This window comes from Mus caroli, unplaced genomic scaffold (genome assembly GCF_978045245.1).
Source record: "Mus caroli unplaced genomic scaffold, Mus_caroli_1 scaffold_2, whole genome shotgun sequence".
Classification (NCBI taxonomy): domain Eukaryota; kingdom Metazoa; phylum Chordata; class Mammalia; order Rodentia; family Muridae; genus Mus; species Mus caroli.
The window spans coordinates 93450494-93469183 of NW_028227257.1; the positions used below are offsets into that span (position 1 = coordinate 93450494).

Below are 18690 nucleotides of genomic sequence, written 5' to 3' on the forward strand. Positions count from 1 at the left end.
TTGCACTTTGTATTTTCTTTGACTGTTGTCTCAATATCTTCTATAGTCTCTTCCACACTCAGATTCTCTCTTCTGTACTTGTATTCCGTTGGTGATGCTTGCATATGTTATTCCTGATCTCTTTCCTAGGTTTTCCATCTCCAGGGTTGCTTCACTTTGTGATTTCTTAATTGCTTCTATTTCCATTTTTAGATCTTGGACTCTTTTGTTCAATTCCTTCACCTGTTTGATTGTATTTTTCTGTACTTCTTTAAGGGATTCATGTTTTTCTTCTTGATGGGTTTCTACCTGCTTACCTGTCTTATCCTGTATTTCTTTAAGGGAGTTATTTATATCGTCCTTAAGATCCTGTTTGATATTGATGTAATGGTATTTTAGGTTGGAGTCTTGCTTTTCAGGTATATCCACGGTTTGCTGTAGTAAGAGAACTAGGTTCTGATGAAGTCACATAACATTGTTTTCTCTTGCATATGTGTTTATACTTGCCTATTGCTATCTGTTTATCTCAAGTGTTTACTGGCCTTGCTGTCTGTGACTAAATTCTGTTCCTCCTGTGAGCCTGTGAACCTGTGAGCCTGGTTGTAAAGGAGATTCTCTCTGACAAGCTGTCTCTGCCTGTGGGAGGGGGTGTGCACCACTGGCTCTGCCCAGGGTCAAATTGTGGGCTAGAGGAAAGATGTGTCTCTGCTGGGCAGGGCAGATAGTGTCCACCTCTGCTGGGTCCCATGGGGGTCTCATCAAGTATTGGGGCAGGTTTCTGTGTCTCTTCTATGAGCCTGGTTGTGTCAGAGCATATGGAAGTCAAGCTGTCTTGATGTGGGAGGGGTCTGGAGCTCTGTCTTTGCCCTGAGCTATCCACTGTAGGTTTTGTAGTGGTTACTAATTTTAAACTTTGTGTCTCACCTGTCATGTTTAAGGAACTGAAAAATAAAATATAAAATAAAATAAAACAAATTAAAAATAAAGTCTAAAACATAACTAAGCTGAGATTTTCTTGTATAGTTTATTGTTTATAATGCATGCATCTTATTATTATAGAATCATTCTTCTCAAGATAAATTATATCTCATTAAAACCTTATAAATGCAATATTGAGAATATAACTGATAAACACAAATACCTTTTAAAATTTCCACTCTTCTGAACTAATAAAAATAAGTGCACATACAACTCTACAATGCAATTATATCATTAGAAGGAAAGATTTGGTCATTCTATTCACTGTGGGGCTTAGAAAAGGAAATCTCTGGCTCAATTATTCCTGGAACTTTGGTTCTCAACAGCATGCCAATCTTTCTTAGAAATTAGTCTCTAAGGATGACCACAGGTTTGATTATGCTCAGCACCCTTATGCAAATTTGTCTAGAATTATTAGGTTAAAAAAGACATAGACTACTCTACTTGGACTTATAGACGGTACTAGAACTCATTTGACTAATAGCTACTGTGGGACCTTGTACTCCAACAAGATCTGAATAATACCTTTTGGCTGATGTGTTTTATCTTTCTATTTTAAGAAAATGAATACACAGATATTTGGAAATAACAAGGAAATCCATACTTCAGAAACATTCAGATCCTTAAACCTATGTCCTCTTTTATTTTTGAAAAAAATTCAAAGTTGTCAAAATTTTAGGCCTATGATATTAAAAGGTCTATGATTGCTGTTTCCTAAAACAAACAAACAACAACAAAAAATTGGCCCACAGTAAGTATTGTGAAGGTAGAAGGTCTTAGAAGAGTTAAAAATAACACAAGGTGTTTACCCTAAGACTGTTTATACACACTGAGTTTGCAGATTTGTCAAGAACTGTCAGGATTTCTGACAAAAATGTGTTAATAACATGAGATTCTAAAAGTTATTGTTATATTTTAAAAGTGAATTTTAAAAGAAAGATAATCTCAAGCCCCAACTGAGATTATCTTTGCATCATAAATTGGCACATATTTTACAGGAGCCAATGGGACTTCTGTAAAAAATGATATAAATTACATTTGAAGAAAAAGAAGAGCAAATGTTAACATTAAAATGGTTTTCTAAATTTCTTTTTCTGTTTATTAAGTATTTTGATTAAGTTTCAAAAGCTAATTATAGAGAGCAATGCAGGATCACAAATATGCTTCTGCAGTGAAATTATGTATATATACAATCAAGAAGTATTTGAAATAGTAATTTAATACTTCTCATTAGTAATTAGTATTTTTGTACCTTGTTTCTCTTTGAAAATGAAATAATTCTATTGAAAATATAAAAGATCTATGATTTTTCTTACATAGTAATTAAGTATCATACTTCTATTTTGGAATTAGTTTTTAGTAACAATGTAGAAATAATATTTTTGACAACAGAAATTAATTATAAAAATAAAGAAATATGCATAAAATATTTTATTGAGATTTACTTAAGTATCATTTTAATTTCATTTTAGGGTAGTTTGCAATGAATACCTTGAATTATACATTTAAGCCTGATTTCATTCTCATGGGACTGACTGATTCCAAGGAGGTTCAACTGGTCCTATCTGTGCTTTTTTTCCTGATATACCTGGTCACTGTTCTGGGGAACATAGGCATGATACTGATCATCCGTCTAGATGTCCAGCTTCATACTCCAATGTATTTTTTTCTCACCCACTTGTCATTCCTTGACCTGAGTTACTCTACTGTCATCACACCTAAAACTTTAGAAAACTTGCGGACTTCCACTAAGAATATTTCTTTCATCGGCTGCTTCACTCAAATGTACTTTTTTGTCCTTCTGGCAGCTACTGAGTGTTTCCTTCTGTCTTCAATGGCCTATGATCGGTATGTAGCTATCTGCAAACCTCTACATTATTCAGTCATTATGTCCAAAAGATTCTGTAGTGCCCTCCTTACTGGGTCATATGTGTTTGGAGCTGTAGATTCTACTGTCAATATGTTATGCATGGGTACACTGGATTTCTGCAACTCCAATGTCATCCATGACTTTTTTTGTGACACATCCCCACTTTAGCCCTCTCATGCAGCAACACACATGATATTGAATTCATTATATTCATTTTTGCTGGTTCCACTCTACTGTTATCCCTTATCACAATATCTGCATCTTATATGTCTATTCTCTCTACCATTTTGAAGATCAGTTCCACTTCAGGAAAGCAAAAGGCCTTCTCAACTTGTGCCTCTCATATCCTGGCAGTTACCATATTTTATGGCACTATGATCTTCACTCATTTAAAATCAAATAAGTCTTTCTCTTTGGGAAAGGATCAAGTGGCTTCTGTGTTTTATACCATTGTGATTCCCATGCTTAACCCACTCATTTATAGTCTCAGAAACAAAGAAGTAAAATGTGCTATTGATAGAATTATAAAGAAAAGAGAAAAAGATCTCTACTATTAAGGCAACAATTATGCCAAAGGTCAAATTTCCTTTGTTCACATTATCCCCTTGGCTTCTATGCCTTAACAATAAGAAAACATTTGCATCTTCTTATATTTGGAAAGTTTACATTACACAGAACTCAATTGAAATTATTAGATTTAATTTTGTATAGTCTATATAATAAGACACCCATTTGATTATTATCAAAGTGACCACTATGCCAGATAAAATCCTCTTATAACATAAAATAACAAAGTTCACTGGGTATTTAATCACTAATTCTTCAGCAACAGAGAATAAGAATTCCAGAACAATGTGGTAAGATTATGTATAAAATTATTTGAGAATATAATAATAAAAGTCATCACTTAATACTGCAAAACTTGCATTTTTGCCATATATTAATGCACATTACTTTACATGAAACAATCCTTACTTTTATGCGAAAGCTATAGATTGATGTTTTAAAAATTATTTTCAGTTAAACTGAATAACAAACATAAATATCTGAAAAAAATCAGTACTTCTAAAGTTTAAATTCCAAATAAATTATTAAAATAGAATTAAGTTATAGCCAAGTATTGTTTGCAACTAAAAACTGACATTTTTACCAATAGTCACACTGTAATAATTATTGACATTCTAACACATGTTCTTCTTAGTCTAATAATGTGAATACACACATTTGTATGACAAAGATGCATAGTTTTGCTATTTTCTCCATACTTTGATTCAGCATTTTCATTTATCTAAATGATGTATGTACTATTGGAAGTACTATGCAATTTAATATAAAAATGTCAATTATTTTATTATCTCTTAGGCAATTCACATTGTCAGTGAATGTGTAATCAGTACACTATTCTCATCTTGCATTGCTTCAAATATGATATATTGTAAATTTATCATGTCACAAATCTGCATAATCTAAATTCTTTGTATGTGTTTCTGGTGTTTTAGAAACACAATCACTTTGATAAATATCAAAAATTTACTTGCTCATTGTCCTTGTTCTGTTTAATTTTTCGTTATTTAAAATAAAATTTTAAGATAAGAGAAAATCTGTGAAATGCAATTTTATAGATAAAATACAGTTGTTGAGACCACAAAATAACAGCTTTTAATATCTACACTGGATCTGTCATTGGATGATCCCCTCAAATTCCAAACATGAAGAAAGAAATTGCTGAGAGGGCCCTAACCTTCATTGCTAAAGAATTTGGTTTTGATAAAGTTAGGAAGGGGAGATCTAATGCCGTGAATTTAATACACACTTGTAAAGCTAAAAACTGCAATGTATTGACCCAATCTAGCTGTCATGACATGACTTTAATTAAAGATAATTAGATATATCTATAGATAGATAGATGATAGGTAGATAGATAGATAGATCGATAGATAGATAGATATCTGTATGTGTGTGTGTGCACGCGCCAATGAAATTTTTTAAAAATTGAAAATTTTGAAAACTGAAAGCATGTAATATAATGAGTAGTATACCTTTTATTAAATTTAGTTAAGATATTTTTGACACAGAATTGACACAGAATATATATTTGATTACATGTCATAGATATTTTCTTATATTTTCTTTTATTATTATAAATTTATCTTCATAAACTCTAACTACAGTGAAAATTGTCTTTCTTTTATCTAAATATTATTTCAGAAATAGTTCCAGATTCCAAATATTTCATTTTTGTTTGTAATCTTTTGTATTGAATACCTTAAAGCTTTTTTAAGCCACTAGATATAACTTATGAATCATTGAATTGTGTGTCATTGTTGGCTATTAATGTAAAATTATATTTAGGTTTTTTTCTAAATTGCTCTATGTATTTTAATCTATGTGAAAGTATTCTACTTTAATGGATAATACTCTTACAATTTTTCATGTGTTCCAACTACCACCATTTAATTAAATCTCCTAAATATCTATATATTCATACAATTATCTCTTATAAATGTTGGCTTTCGCCTATATCAATCACATAGGAAAGTATTATTAATTTCTTTCTTTGGTATCTGTGTTGTCCAGGATCTACACATAATTTTACTCTAATTTGTTCATGTCTATGATTAGAAATACAAATTAAATTAATTAATTTGTTGTTTACTCGTTAGTTTGGCTTATCACTAATTACCAATATGCTGTCTGTCTTTTTATTTTTCCTCTATTTTTTTTAATATGTCATGTCTCACTGATCCTATAACTCACCAGTAACCCTGGGATCACTAGCTTTCTTCCTATCTCTGATTCACTAATGTGTAGATAAACATACACATACCTGGCACAATGTTTTACATGGTAGTAGGACTTATTAGTCCTTCATGGTTACATGGAAAGCAGTTCACAGATAAATACATATGCTGTGCCCTCATATATGATATATTTGAGCTAGCATTACTTTATTGTCAATATTTAGGGAACTTATATCATCCATTTGTTTATTATATCTAACTTGAGGAAATTGATAAGCTCTAGTTGAAATAAAATTATCTTCTAGTCTTTATAATATATGACAACCCATTTTTAATGTGATTATAAAATTATAATTACTGCTCTATTTGAATACTTCTATTTGTCCTGTAATTTCATTATTGTATTCTTGCATGTTCTACTCATATTAGATGCTGAAATAGTCTTAGTATAAAAGTTTTTATCACTCAGGATTGTTCTAGATACCCTGGATTTTCTTGTTTTTCAATATAAAGATGAGAATTGTTCTTTCAAGATCTGTAAAATATTGTGTTGGAACTTTAGAAGTAATTGAATGGAATCGGCATATTGCTTTGGTAAGATGGCCACAATTTACTATGTTAATCTCTGACTGTTTCTCATTTGTATATAGGAGGGCTACTGAAATTTTTGATTAACTTTTTACCCAGCCACTTTACTGAATCTGTTTATCACTTGTAGGAGGTCTCTGGTAGACTATTTGGTGTCATTTATGCGTACTATTTCATCATCTGCAAATATCAATACTTTGGAATAAAGCCTGCTTTATCATGGTGGATGATGTCTTTGATGTGCCTTAGATTCTGTTTAAGAGTATTTTACTGAGGTTATTTTACATAATTGGTCATAGGGGAGATTGATTTGAAATTATCTTTCTTGGTTGAATCTTTGTGTGGTTGAGTATCAGAGTCAATATAGCCTCATAGACTGAATTTTGCAGTATTCCTTCTATTTGTCTAACCACAATAAGAGAAAACGCACCTAGTCATACTGAAACTTGATATCCAAAATTATGAAGACTTCCCTAGGATGCGTTCTCTTTTCTGAACAGAAATAAGGAACTGATGGACTGGGGTTGGGGTGTGAAAAGGACATAATTGGAGGAAAGGGAAGAAAGGAAGCTGTTTTTAGCATGTAAATTAAGTAGATGAATTAACTTAAAAAATAAAAGAAAAAGAAAATAACTCAGTTGTGCAAGCCTAAGCCCTCCCATATCCCGATATTGAGACAGGAGATGAGAAGTAAATGCCAACATTGCTATGGAGTTACTGGCAATTATTAGCTTATGGGACAAGGGAAGTCATTTTCTGTAAGCGCATGATCCCTGGTAGGTCAAACAAGACTCCACTGGAAAACTATGCATGCAAGAACATTTGAGCATCAAAAATTGTTCTTGGCGTGTTATTTTTTAAAAAGACACACGGGAAAATGGTAAAGGGTGAGTGGATTTAGGAAGACTTGCAAAGGGCCGAGTATGATCAAAACACTCGTACAAAATTCTTAAAGAACTAATAAACTTATTTCTAAATATAGCTCTGATAGAACACTGGTAAATGGTAAAAATCCCACTCAAAATAATTAAAAACAGATTTACAGCACTTCATTGAAGTGAATTTAAATATAGTAAAATAAAAATAAAAAGTTTATATCATGATTCTTTGTGAACCAGGGAAACATGTGGCTCCTTGGACCTAATGGGGATGACTTTAGCTGAATGCTTAGAGAAGGAGGGGATAGAACCTGTCGAGACCCCCTTCAGTAGATAGGCACAAAGCCTGGTTGAGGGATGGGGCCACCTATCCATCTCAAAGTTTTTAACCCAGAATTGTTCCTGTACAAAAGAAAAACAGGGACAAAACATGGAACAGAGACTGAAGGAAGGGCCAACAGGGGTCTGTCCCACCTGGGGATCCATCATGCTTGCAGACACCAAGCTGTGGTCAAGAGGCACTTGTTGACAGGAGCCTAAAGTGGCTGTTCCTTGGGAGGCCTGGCCAGCAACTGACCAATACAGATGTGGATGCTTGGAATCAACAATTAGGGTGAGCTCAGGGAACCTGGTGGGGGATCTGGAGGAGCTGAGGGGAATTGCAACCCCATTCAAAGAACAATAAAAACTGGCTTGACTACCCAGTTCTTCCAGAGTCTAGACCACCAACCACAGAATGTACCTGGAGAAATCCATGTCTCCAGATACATATGAAGCAGAAGATGATCTTAACTGACAGCAACGGTAGGGAAGGCCCTTGGTCCTGGGGAGGACTGATGTCCCAATGTAGGGGCAATGCTGAAGCGGTAGGGCAGGAGAGTGTGGGTAGGTCTGGGATAACCCTCATGCAGGCAAAGGGGAGTGGAGAGAGTGGATGTGGGATTGGGATATCATCTGAGATGTAAACAAATGGAATGATTAATATATATATTAATATATATTATATAATAATATTATATAAAATATATAATAATATTTTATATATTATATAATAATATATAAAAATTAATATATATATATATGCTTAATTTTTAGAGAGACTTTAATGTATTTGGAAAAACGTTGTTGCTTCAAAAATTCCTGTACTAGTTGGATGTGGTATGATATGTTTGTAATCCTAGCACTTATACTTCTGAGGAAGGAGGATTCTCACTCATATGACAATATTCTAGAAAACTTAAAGACCAAAAGGACAGATTGCACAGAGAAAGTACATGTCTTAAAAATAATAAGTAGTAATAATACAAAAGTCAAGCAAAAGAAAAGAAGTTGATGACTAGATAATCATTTAAAAATGTATTTGGAGGACTGGCATTGAGGCTTAGAAAGTAAAAGTGCTTCGAAGCAGATGAAGGGGTCTGCAACCCGATAGGTGGGACAACAATGTGAACTAACCAGTACCCCCAGAGCTCATGTCTCTAGCCCCAATACAGGGGAACGCCAGGGCCAAAAAGTAGGAGTGGGTGGGTAGGGGAGCAGGGTGGGGGAAGGTATAGGGAACTTTCAGGATAGCATTTGAAATGTAAATAAAGAAAATATCTAATAAAAAATGAATCCATGAAAATAAATAAATACATAAATAAAGCCTTCAAACCTAAAAACAAAACAAAGCAAAAACAAAAACAAAAAAACAAAAAGTGCTTATCACTGATACTCTTGACCCACAAGATTGTGAAAAGTTTACACTGACATATATCATGCCATGACCATCATATGCAGGATGCTGTGTGATCCTGTATACCTCCTTCCTCATACTGAAAATGTAGCAAAAACATGGAGCAGGAAAATGGGAAAATACGAAATAGTATATACTGTTAAGGGGTGTACTAATGTTTCCATAATTGGAATATGAGCATAGGTTAATCAAGAAAAAGAAAATTATAACATAGTCATAGTATATGAGAGCTAGATATTACCTAAATCCAACAGTCATCAACGTCCATAACCAAGTACTGAAACCGTCCTATGAGTGGGTGAAAGTCTGGCATAACATACAGAGGAGTGTTCTTTAGATGGTAGATGGCCAAATCAATTTTTCCTATAAAAGAATGCAAGAAGATTTAAAAATATATGTTATATAGTAAAGTGATCAAAAGTAATCTCTAGTATACCAAAAATATCAGAATACAGATAGTATTGTGTGCTCAATATGATGTAATTTTAGAGATAAACATGTTAAAAGGAGTTTAGCAACAGTTTTAGTTTTGTTTGAACTTTGCATGCATTTTATTATTTTAATGAATACATTTGATATAATCATGTTTTGATTTAAAAATTTCTTGATGACAAATTCCCTGCTCCATTTTTGATTGTCACTGAAAATGTAACTATGTTTATGTTAGAAAAACTGCTCTCTTCCACTCTAGTCCAATATGCTAATTTGATAAGTATATACCATTAATCTTATATTCCATATATTCTTGTAGTTGCTGCCAAGGTATATTTTGTCTCAACCTACCACACCAGGAAAGATGACAGAATGATCATGTACTGTATATTTATGCTCTAGACAAAAGTAGATACCCTGAATTATCCCTTGAACTCTGATTTTTGTGTAAGGATACATAATTCACCCAAAAGTTATATCTCAGACTCAAATAGTATGCAACAAGTATGAGTGCATATTCTGCAGAAATCTATCATGAGAATTCTACCATTTGTTGAGATGGAGACAGATGTGTAAGCATTTCTTGTTCAGTTTAAAGCCTGTTAAGGAAGTAGTGGGTAGCCGTTGTCTTTCTTTTTCCTGATGTGTTGGTTTTTATCTCCAGGAGTATGGATGCCTTCATGATTGGTGAAGGGGATTTTGGGATCTTTCCAGAACTGATGCTGATAGCTATACTTGGCTCAGGCTAGGTGGGGGGCAGTGCAGCTTGTGCAAGCTCCTAATTGGCTGCCTTTGAGTGGATTTTGCTTGTTTTTTTCTTTTTCTGGATTAACTTGTTTGGGACTTCTTCAGTTCAGGTGGAAATAAACCTCAGGCTTAGTCTTCTGAAATACCAATTTTAAGTCTGACACCGAATCAGCCTGACTCTGGCTAACTCAGTACTCTCATGTGAAATCATGCCATATCATTGTTTAAGAATTGGCTCCTGAGGATATCCACAGGTATCATGATGCTCAAGGCCCATCATACATGAGAAACTCTGAAGGAATCAGGCAGAGAGGGAAAGCCAGGTTAAATGCAGAGATGCTTGTGGGCCATATCCTCCTAGGAATTTCCATTTGACCAAGATTTGCATAACATTTCTAGGGCAACTTGTTTTACCAATTAAAAATAATTGCACAGAATAGTAATATTAACCTATAAAATGATTGCAATAATACAACATTTTGTTATATCTTTAAATAGATTTTCTCCTATATTGAGATGAAACATTGGCAATTGATGCATTGTTTAGGCTTGTGAGTTATGAATATGCTCATAGTCAATATTCTTGCACTTAGAGTGTTTTAGATCAGTTAAAGTAACAACATGAGATTAATTAACTAATACATGTACACATAGTACATTTAGTATTATACAATTAATATCAGGGTTTGCAAGAGAGAAGAGTTTCCTAGCAATGATCATGCTTTTGGTAATTTACTTAAGTAGAAATTTTGTTTTATTGATCAGGTAAGCAAAAGTGCAAAAATTCCTTAAATAGCTTTATGTCCTAGCGCCACCAACTATGGTCTTGAAAAGTTAAGCTTATTTATATGTAATCTAAATGTATTACAAACAAATGAAAAGTAAATTATATATTTAAGTTTTCCTTTATTTATCATATATCGAGCATCATGTTTGGTTTTAGTAAATTTCTCATAAATGAGATTGTAGTCATATGAACTTGTTCTATGGGTCCAAAATAATGAAGCAAGTATAGAGTCAGCATGTGTGTGCAGTAAAATCAATGTTACCAGAATGTTATATCCTATTTAATACATCTAATTTAAGTGGCTAATGATAATATATGAAATGCAGCCCTATACCTGTACTAAACATGAAATTATTTATGAAATTAATTAAACCCTGACTATGTTTACCATAATAACATATTCAAATATCATCTTAGAATTTTTAAAAAAAATGTTTACAGTCAAACACTGTTCAACATGTGTATGTGATTATTTAATCCCTGGAATGTACATATAAATAAAACCCTTTAGAAATACTTAAAAATATTTACGACTCTTTATTTCTCAACAGTTTAGGAGCATTCACCATGAATGCCTCGACTTACAAATATAAACCTAAATTTATCCTTACAGGAATAAAAAATTTGCATGAGATCCAATTGAATGGTTTCTTAATGCTTCAGTAGCCTATGATAGTTATGCTGCCATCTTCAATCCTCTGCACCATTCAATTATTATATCAAAGAGACGACTTTCTTCTCCACATTGGATCATACATGATATCTCTATGAATTCTGTCAATGTATTTGTATGAACAATTGTTCATCTCTAACTCTAATATCACCCAAAAAATTTATTTCAACTATCCTGCAGTCTCGAATTACTAAATTATGCATTCCTTTATTGGCTACATACCAAGGGAAGGTCTTAGAATTTGTTCCCATGTTCTAAAGGGTATAGGTCAGATTAAATTTATGTAGCAGTAGGAGAGTTTTTAACTTGACCAGATGTGGTAGAAATTGAGCTTGCCATCATACACTACTAAAGGAAATTTGAACACAGTTAATTTACACAGAGGTCTGTAGCCAGTAAGATGAGATTGATGATTAGAGACCCTAATGGGGAACCTACACAGATTAGATATTATTCTAATGTAAACCTAGTATTGGCAGTGATTTGATTCAGGGAGAACTTCGTTAAGATACTTAAAATCACAGTTAAAATGTAAGTTTGCAGTTAATATGGAGAAAGGAGCTATTAATGATTGACAAGGTTAGAATAAAACTAAAACTGCATTCATAAAAATAGATTGCATTTTTTTTCTAGGTCCTGGGTTGTTGGGACCCATCAACCACCAGTTTGGATTTGTTGTTACAAAAGAAGTATTATTTCAGGAAGAGGGCACACACCCGATTCTTATCAGTAGTCAATTTTAGACCTCTTATTTTTGAAGTACAAGAGCAAGCAAAGAATTGTGATATACCTGAAGTGTGTTAAGCATTGTGAAACCTCATGTTCTCTGAGAGCTAGTGAAACAACTCTCAGAAACAGTTAACATCTCTCTGATGGGACTCTGATTTGAACCTAGGAAGTTCTTATACATGCCTTTCTGAGGTCATATGAATAAGTCCTTTTGTGTTTAGAAGTCAATGTTGATATAGTGAAACAATTAACTGATGCAAACAAGCCTAAGTACAATTTTATTAGAATCAGAAAAAATTTAAGAGTATTAGAAAAATACTCACAATTGCAAGAGAATGGAGGAGTTGGGTTCCCCATTACTTCCCCTTTAAAAAAAATTAAAAGGTTCAGGGCAACAAATACCTTTCATCTTCTTAAAATTTACAAAAAGAAAAATGTACAAAGTATACCAGTTTTCTCAAAGATGTTCCTCTAAGGGCCATGATAACACTTAATAGATGGAAAAATCCAGAATACATGAGATTGTGGTATATACCTTTTGAGTGTGTTATGAGTGTAGGTAGCATTTGCAACATAGAAAAATTGTGAGACTATTACTAACAATATAATTCCTAACAATTTGGTACTTAGGAAAATAGGAGAGTTTTGCCATTACTGGAGAATGACAATTAGCAAGAAAATAATTCAAAAAGTCCTTCACAGACTTTTACCTTTGTGTTATGAATACTGATGATTCCCCAGCTTTCATTGTCTGTTATAAAATATAAAGCCATTGGTTTGGTAGAAAAGCTTTAAACATTTTACATTAGGCTCCGTGAGTTCGGAATCAGCCAATGCATCTCCTCTATTACAAACATGTGGGAAACTTTAAGAAATAAAGTCAATGAGAAAATTAGTTTTATTAAATTTTTTTTCACGCAGTCTATTCTGAACAAGGGTTCCTATTCCACAACTTGTAACTGATCCACCTCAACACTCATAGAATTCCATGCCTTTATTTCTCTCTTAAAAATGAATAAATGGGAAAGCAAAAGCAAACAATTCAGAATAAAGAACAAAGATAACAACAAAGATAAAACAAAACACCCACAGGCAAAAAACAATACTTATAAAACACAAAGTCATAAACCATAAAAAGAGTAGTAAGATTCCCAAAGAAAGTGACAGGAAATATAATACAAAAATTACCATTGATTTCCTCTTGTGTTGACCATCTACTAGGTATGGCAATCTGTAAAATATGGTTAATACTTTCTAATGAGATCCCAATTCAAGATAGCCTCTTGGTTAGGAATAAGAGAACATGTCCATGTTACCCATCTCTCTGATGGGATTCTGATTTGAACCAATGAAGGTCCTATTCATGTCTCTCTGAGGTCATATGCATTAGTCCTTCTATGTCTAGAAGTCAATGTTTCTTTGGTGTCACACATTCCCACTGTCTCTTATGAATTTCTGTCTCCTCATTTTTTATGATACCTAGAGTACTGAGGGATGGGTTCAATGAGGGCATTATATTTAGCTCTGAATGTTCCAGGGACACTTATTTTCCTCACATTGCACAGATATGACTTTCTGTGTTAGTTTCTATTTCCCATAAGAAGAAGTTTCTCTGAGGTTGACTGCTTGAGAAATTTATCATATTTATAGCAGAATACCAGTTGGAATTATTTAGTTGTTTCATTCCTGTAGCATTACAGAAATAGCAGGTGGTCTTCCTTTAGCTCTGTAGTTCTCAACCTGTGGGGAGCAACTCCATTGGGCTTGATTAAGACTCTTATAGCGTTTGCATATCAGATATCCTACATATCAAATATTTGAATTGCAATTCATCACAGTAGCAAAATTACATTTACAAAGTAGGAACAAAATATTTTTATGGTTGGAGGTAACTACATCATGAAGAACTGTAGTAAAGTCTTACAATATTCTGAAGGTTGTCGAACATGACCTATCTATTCTCTGTTCCTTGGCAACTCATATTGTCTGACATGAGTTCTATCAAATGGACTGGATGTTGAATGTAATCATAGAGTGTTTGTTTACTCCCAATGTTAACACATTGAGCTACTGTAATACCACTGTATTATGCACACAGATCACCTTTGTAGATCACAGGGTTTGCAGTTGACTTGATGGTTATATCTTTCTCTACTGGTACCATGAGGAGTTCCTTCTTGTAATATGAACACTAGTCTGTAGGATAAAAGCTATACAATCTCTATATATTTATGTTAAATGAGAAATTTAGCTGTCTTCAGTAATAGGACATACCATAGATTTGTGAAGAGGAAGCAAAAAGTTAGAAACAGTATAGCTTGTTTATATACTTCCATACCCCATTCTTTGTTTAATGACTCAACGAGATGTAACCCATTCATATCAGGGAATATTTCATTTAGTTTCCAAGACATCCACTATGGGCATCATCTTCCCCATTATATAATAACTCCATTGAGATTTATTTCATAAATATGTGTATTTTAAGAAGCTTTTACAGTAGAAGGTCTACAAAGACCCTCAAAAATCCTTAGTATGCATTGTCCCCAACCCATTATTTTCCCTTCATGCCTGGTAATACATATAGATCTTCATACATTCCTCTACATGTAGAGTCACAGTTTGGCCAGCACCTTTGTTGGAAATGTTGTTTGTCTTCCAGTGAAATTTTTGGAGTCTTCATCAAAATTTAGTTCCAATAGGTATCTGAACTTATGTCTGGGTCTTTATTTTGATTACCTTGATCCATGTAACAATTTACATGCCAATGCCATGCCATTTTATTTTTTTTAGTATATGTATGCAGTACCTCTTGAAATTAGTTTTGGTTTAAAGTCTATTTTTTTAGATATTTAAACGTCTATACAATATTGCTTCTTTAATCTATTTACTTGAGATAACTTTTACATCATTTTATCATAAAGTAATATCTACCCTTGATTTTAAGGTGTGTTTTCTGAATGGAATAGAAGAATGGATCATGCTTTCAAATCAAATCCCTTAGGCTGAATCTTTTTATTGTGAGAATTGTGTTCATTGATACTAAGAGTTCAATAAATAGTTTTTGTTTATTCCTATTTGGAGGGGGGTGTGTGATTTCTACCCTTCTTATCATTTGATGTTTTCAATGGTTGAAGGAGCTAGAGAAAGTACCCAAGGAACTAAAGGGGTCTGCAACCCTATAGGTAGGACAACAATATGAAATAACCAGTACTGCCCCAGAGCTCGTGTCTCTAGCTCCATATGTATCAGAAGATGGCCTAGTCGCCCTTCATTGGAAAGAGAGGCCCATTGGTTTTGCAAACTTTATATGCCTCAGTACAGGGGAACGCCAGGGCCAAGAAGTGGGAGTGGGTGGGTAGGGGAGTGGCGGGGAGGGTATGCGGGACTTTTGGGATAGCATTGGAAACGTAAATGAAGAAAATAACTAATTTTTTAAAAGTAAAAAAAAAAAATCATTCTTGTGATATTTTGGTGAAGAATGTGGCTGCCTTTTGCCCTTGTCTGAAGAATCAGCTGGAGGGTCAGGTGAACAGATTCAAATTAATTTCATTGAAAAAGGAAGGCTGCCATATCCTGGGATCCATCCCATAATCAGCTTCCAAACGCTGACACCATGGCATACACTAGCAAGATTTTGCTGAAAGGACCCAGATATAGCGGTCTCTTGTGAGACTATGCTGGGGCCTAGCAAACACAGGAGTGGATGTTCACAGTCAGCTATTGGATGTATCACAGGGCTCCCAATGGAGAAGCTAGAGAAAGTACCCAAGGAGCTAAAGGGATCTGCAACCCTATAGTTGGAACAACATGATGAACTAACCAGTACCCCGGAGCTCTTGTCTCTACCTGCATATGTATCGAAAGATGGCCTATTCGGCCATCACTGGAGAGGCCCATTGGACTTGCAAACTTTATATGCCCCAATACAGGGGAATGCCAGGGCCTAAAGAATGGGAATGGGTGGGTAGGGAAGTGGGGGGGGGGTATGGGGGACTTTTGGGATAGCATTGGAAATGTAATTGAGGAAAATACGTAATAAAAATAATTAAAAAAATGATGAGACAACATCATGATGGTATTATTGAAACTAGCAAGAGTTTTTACTCTTTCCTCTGTTCACAATAAAAACTAGTAGTGGATATTAAAAAAAAAAAAAAGAAAGAAAGAAAAAGGAAGGCTCTAAAACCCCAGAGTAGACTTTGTCCTGTGGTATAGTCTTATGAGCACCATTTTATCAAGCATATCAACTTAGAAAGAAAAATAGAACGTATATGTTTCAAATATTAAATGGGCACCAGGAAGTGGATGGAAGGTAAATCTTGTGTTCAAGGATATTGCATGTAATTAAGCGTATGGAACCCCAGGGCAAGATCCCACCAAACAAAGCTGAGTGTTTATGTTTTTTCAGTAGAACAAGGGATAGTTATATTAATTAAGGCGTCATTATGACCTGTTCATTGTTTTTATTTGTACTTTTAATCTGGAAGGAACTACAACCCAGAAAGATATGGCATACATGTGATACAGCTATTGAGTCATAATGGCTATGCTTATAAAGATTATGTGAAAAAGAATCAAAGAAACTCTTAGGTCCAGGAATGATGGTATATGCATTTAATTCCAGGATTCAGGCAAGCATATCTTTGAGTTCAAGACCAGGCAAGTACAGAAAAAGTTTTAGGTAAAAAAGCATAAGTGAAGGCATGGTAGTACACAATTTTAATCCAAGTGCTAAGTAGAGAGAGGCATGCAGATATCTGAGTTCAAGGTCAGTTTACAGAGTAAGTTCCAAGACATCCAAACTGAGACAATGAATGAAGTAATAGAACAAGGGGGGAGGAGTCATGTTCCAGCTCCTGGCTTGAAACTGAGAGAAGTCAGGAAAGAACAACAGTGAAGGTACAGCTTCAGTTGCAGTTGACATTCCAAGACTGAGGGGAATCATGAAAATAAGTTGAGTCTTGGTATCATGAAGAAAGCCTATATAAGTCTACTCGTGAAGTCTAATTGAGTAGAATATACCAGTGTATTGGAAATGCCATTACTATGTGATAACCACCAAAAGAGCAGCAGCAGACAAGTAGCATCAGCCACATCCTAGAGTACTACAGAGGGTAGAGCTGGGGAAGTGATTCAAGGCCCTTGGTAAAGCCCAGAAAATCATGTGTAGATCCGACATTTGAAAAAGAAACTACATAGTTTAAGGTGCCTTGGATATTCCAGATGTTACAGAGCCAAAGCTGTGGTACACCAGCCTGAGAAATGGGTTAACAGAGAGTGGAACCAGGCTCAGAAAAAGAAGTTTGTTGTAGTCAAGAAAAATGAAAAGCATTAAATAGTTGAAGTGATATCAGACATGGTGATACAGAGATAGGAATTTGCCCATCTGTATTCCTGTCATAATTTGGCCTGTTGTTTCCTAACTAAGAAATTTTAGAATGGTAGTATATGTCCTGAGATATTTAAAAAAGATTATAGAAAAAAGTTTGCATTTATCCGAGAAAAGACTTTTGAACTTTGGACTTTTAAACATTATTGAGACTGATAGAATATAGGGACTTTTGAAGTTGAATTACATGCATTTTGCATTATGCTATGCCTAGGTATGGCCCCTATAGGCTCATGTTTTTGTACAAGATTATATCAGCCAGGCTGTGGAATACAATGATTTAACTATGCTTAACCCATAGGCAGTGGCACTGTTAGCAGGTGTAGGGATAGGTGTGACTTGGTTTGAGGCATTGTATCACTATATAAGTGGGTTTTGAGGACTCCAAGTGCTCTTAATGTCTTGTTGCACAAGCCACTCTCCTCCTGAATGTCTTTGGATCAAGCTATAGAGATTTTCTTACTGCATGTGTGCCTGGATGCTGCTATGCTTCCCACTATGTTCATAATGACCTGAACCTCTGAACCTGTAATACAGCCCCAAATAAATATTGTTCTTTATAAATGTCTTGAATATTGTATCTCTTCAGAGCAATGGAAACCATATCTAAAATACTATATATTTGGTTTGGACATAATCTTAATTTAAGTTGCTGCTATCTGGTCTTGTATTTGTTTGGTAAGTGTTTGATTCCTTGGATTTTGTTTTACTTTCTGGTTCTTAGGATGGTGTGGTAGTTGTGGGTTGCTTGGTAGACAAGGCATAAGGCATATAAGATCCTTTTAGGTGTGGCTACTGGGGATCCTGGATAAAAAGTGTTTCTATTTATTGGCAGCTGTCACTATTGAGTGGGACAGGCTAAGAGGGGAGTTGGCTGAGAGCATCAACAGGAGGGAAGAAACTGGGTGCATCACTTGGATCTGTTTAAAGTAATGAAAATGGGGACAGATAGCAAAAAGATTACAGAACAGTTTAGTCTACTAAAGGGATAAGAATAAGACTGAGCAAATGGAGGTAAAGGGTGAGAGTAAAAGTGAATGTAATCTACCTTATTCCCTGGCAAAATAGGTTAGCAGGTCTCTATACCCCGTTCCCAAATGAAAAGTTACAGGCTCTAAGACATGGAGATAAGTATTGTCATGATTTAGTTAACAATAAGAT

The 18690-nt window shown here is 34.4% G+C and overlaps 1 pseudogene; it reads left to right on the top strand.

Moving 5' to 3' along the window:
* The first annotated feature begins 2440 nt into the window (after positions 1-2440).
* LOC110290157 (olfactory receptor 8H1-like) lies at positions 2441-3384 on the top strand (annotated as a pseudogene).
* The last annotated feature ends 15306 nt before the right edge of the window (positions 3385-18690 follow it).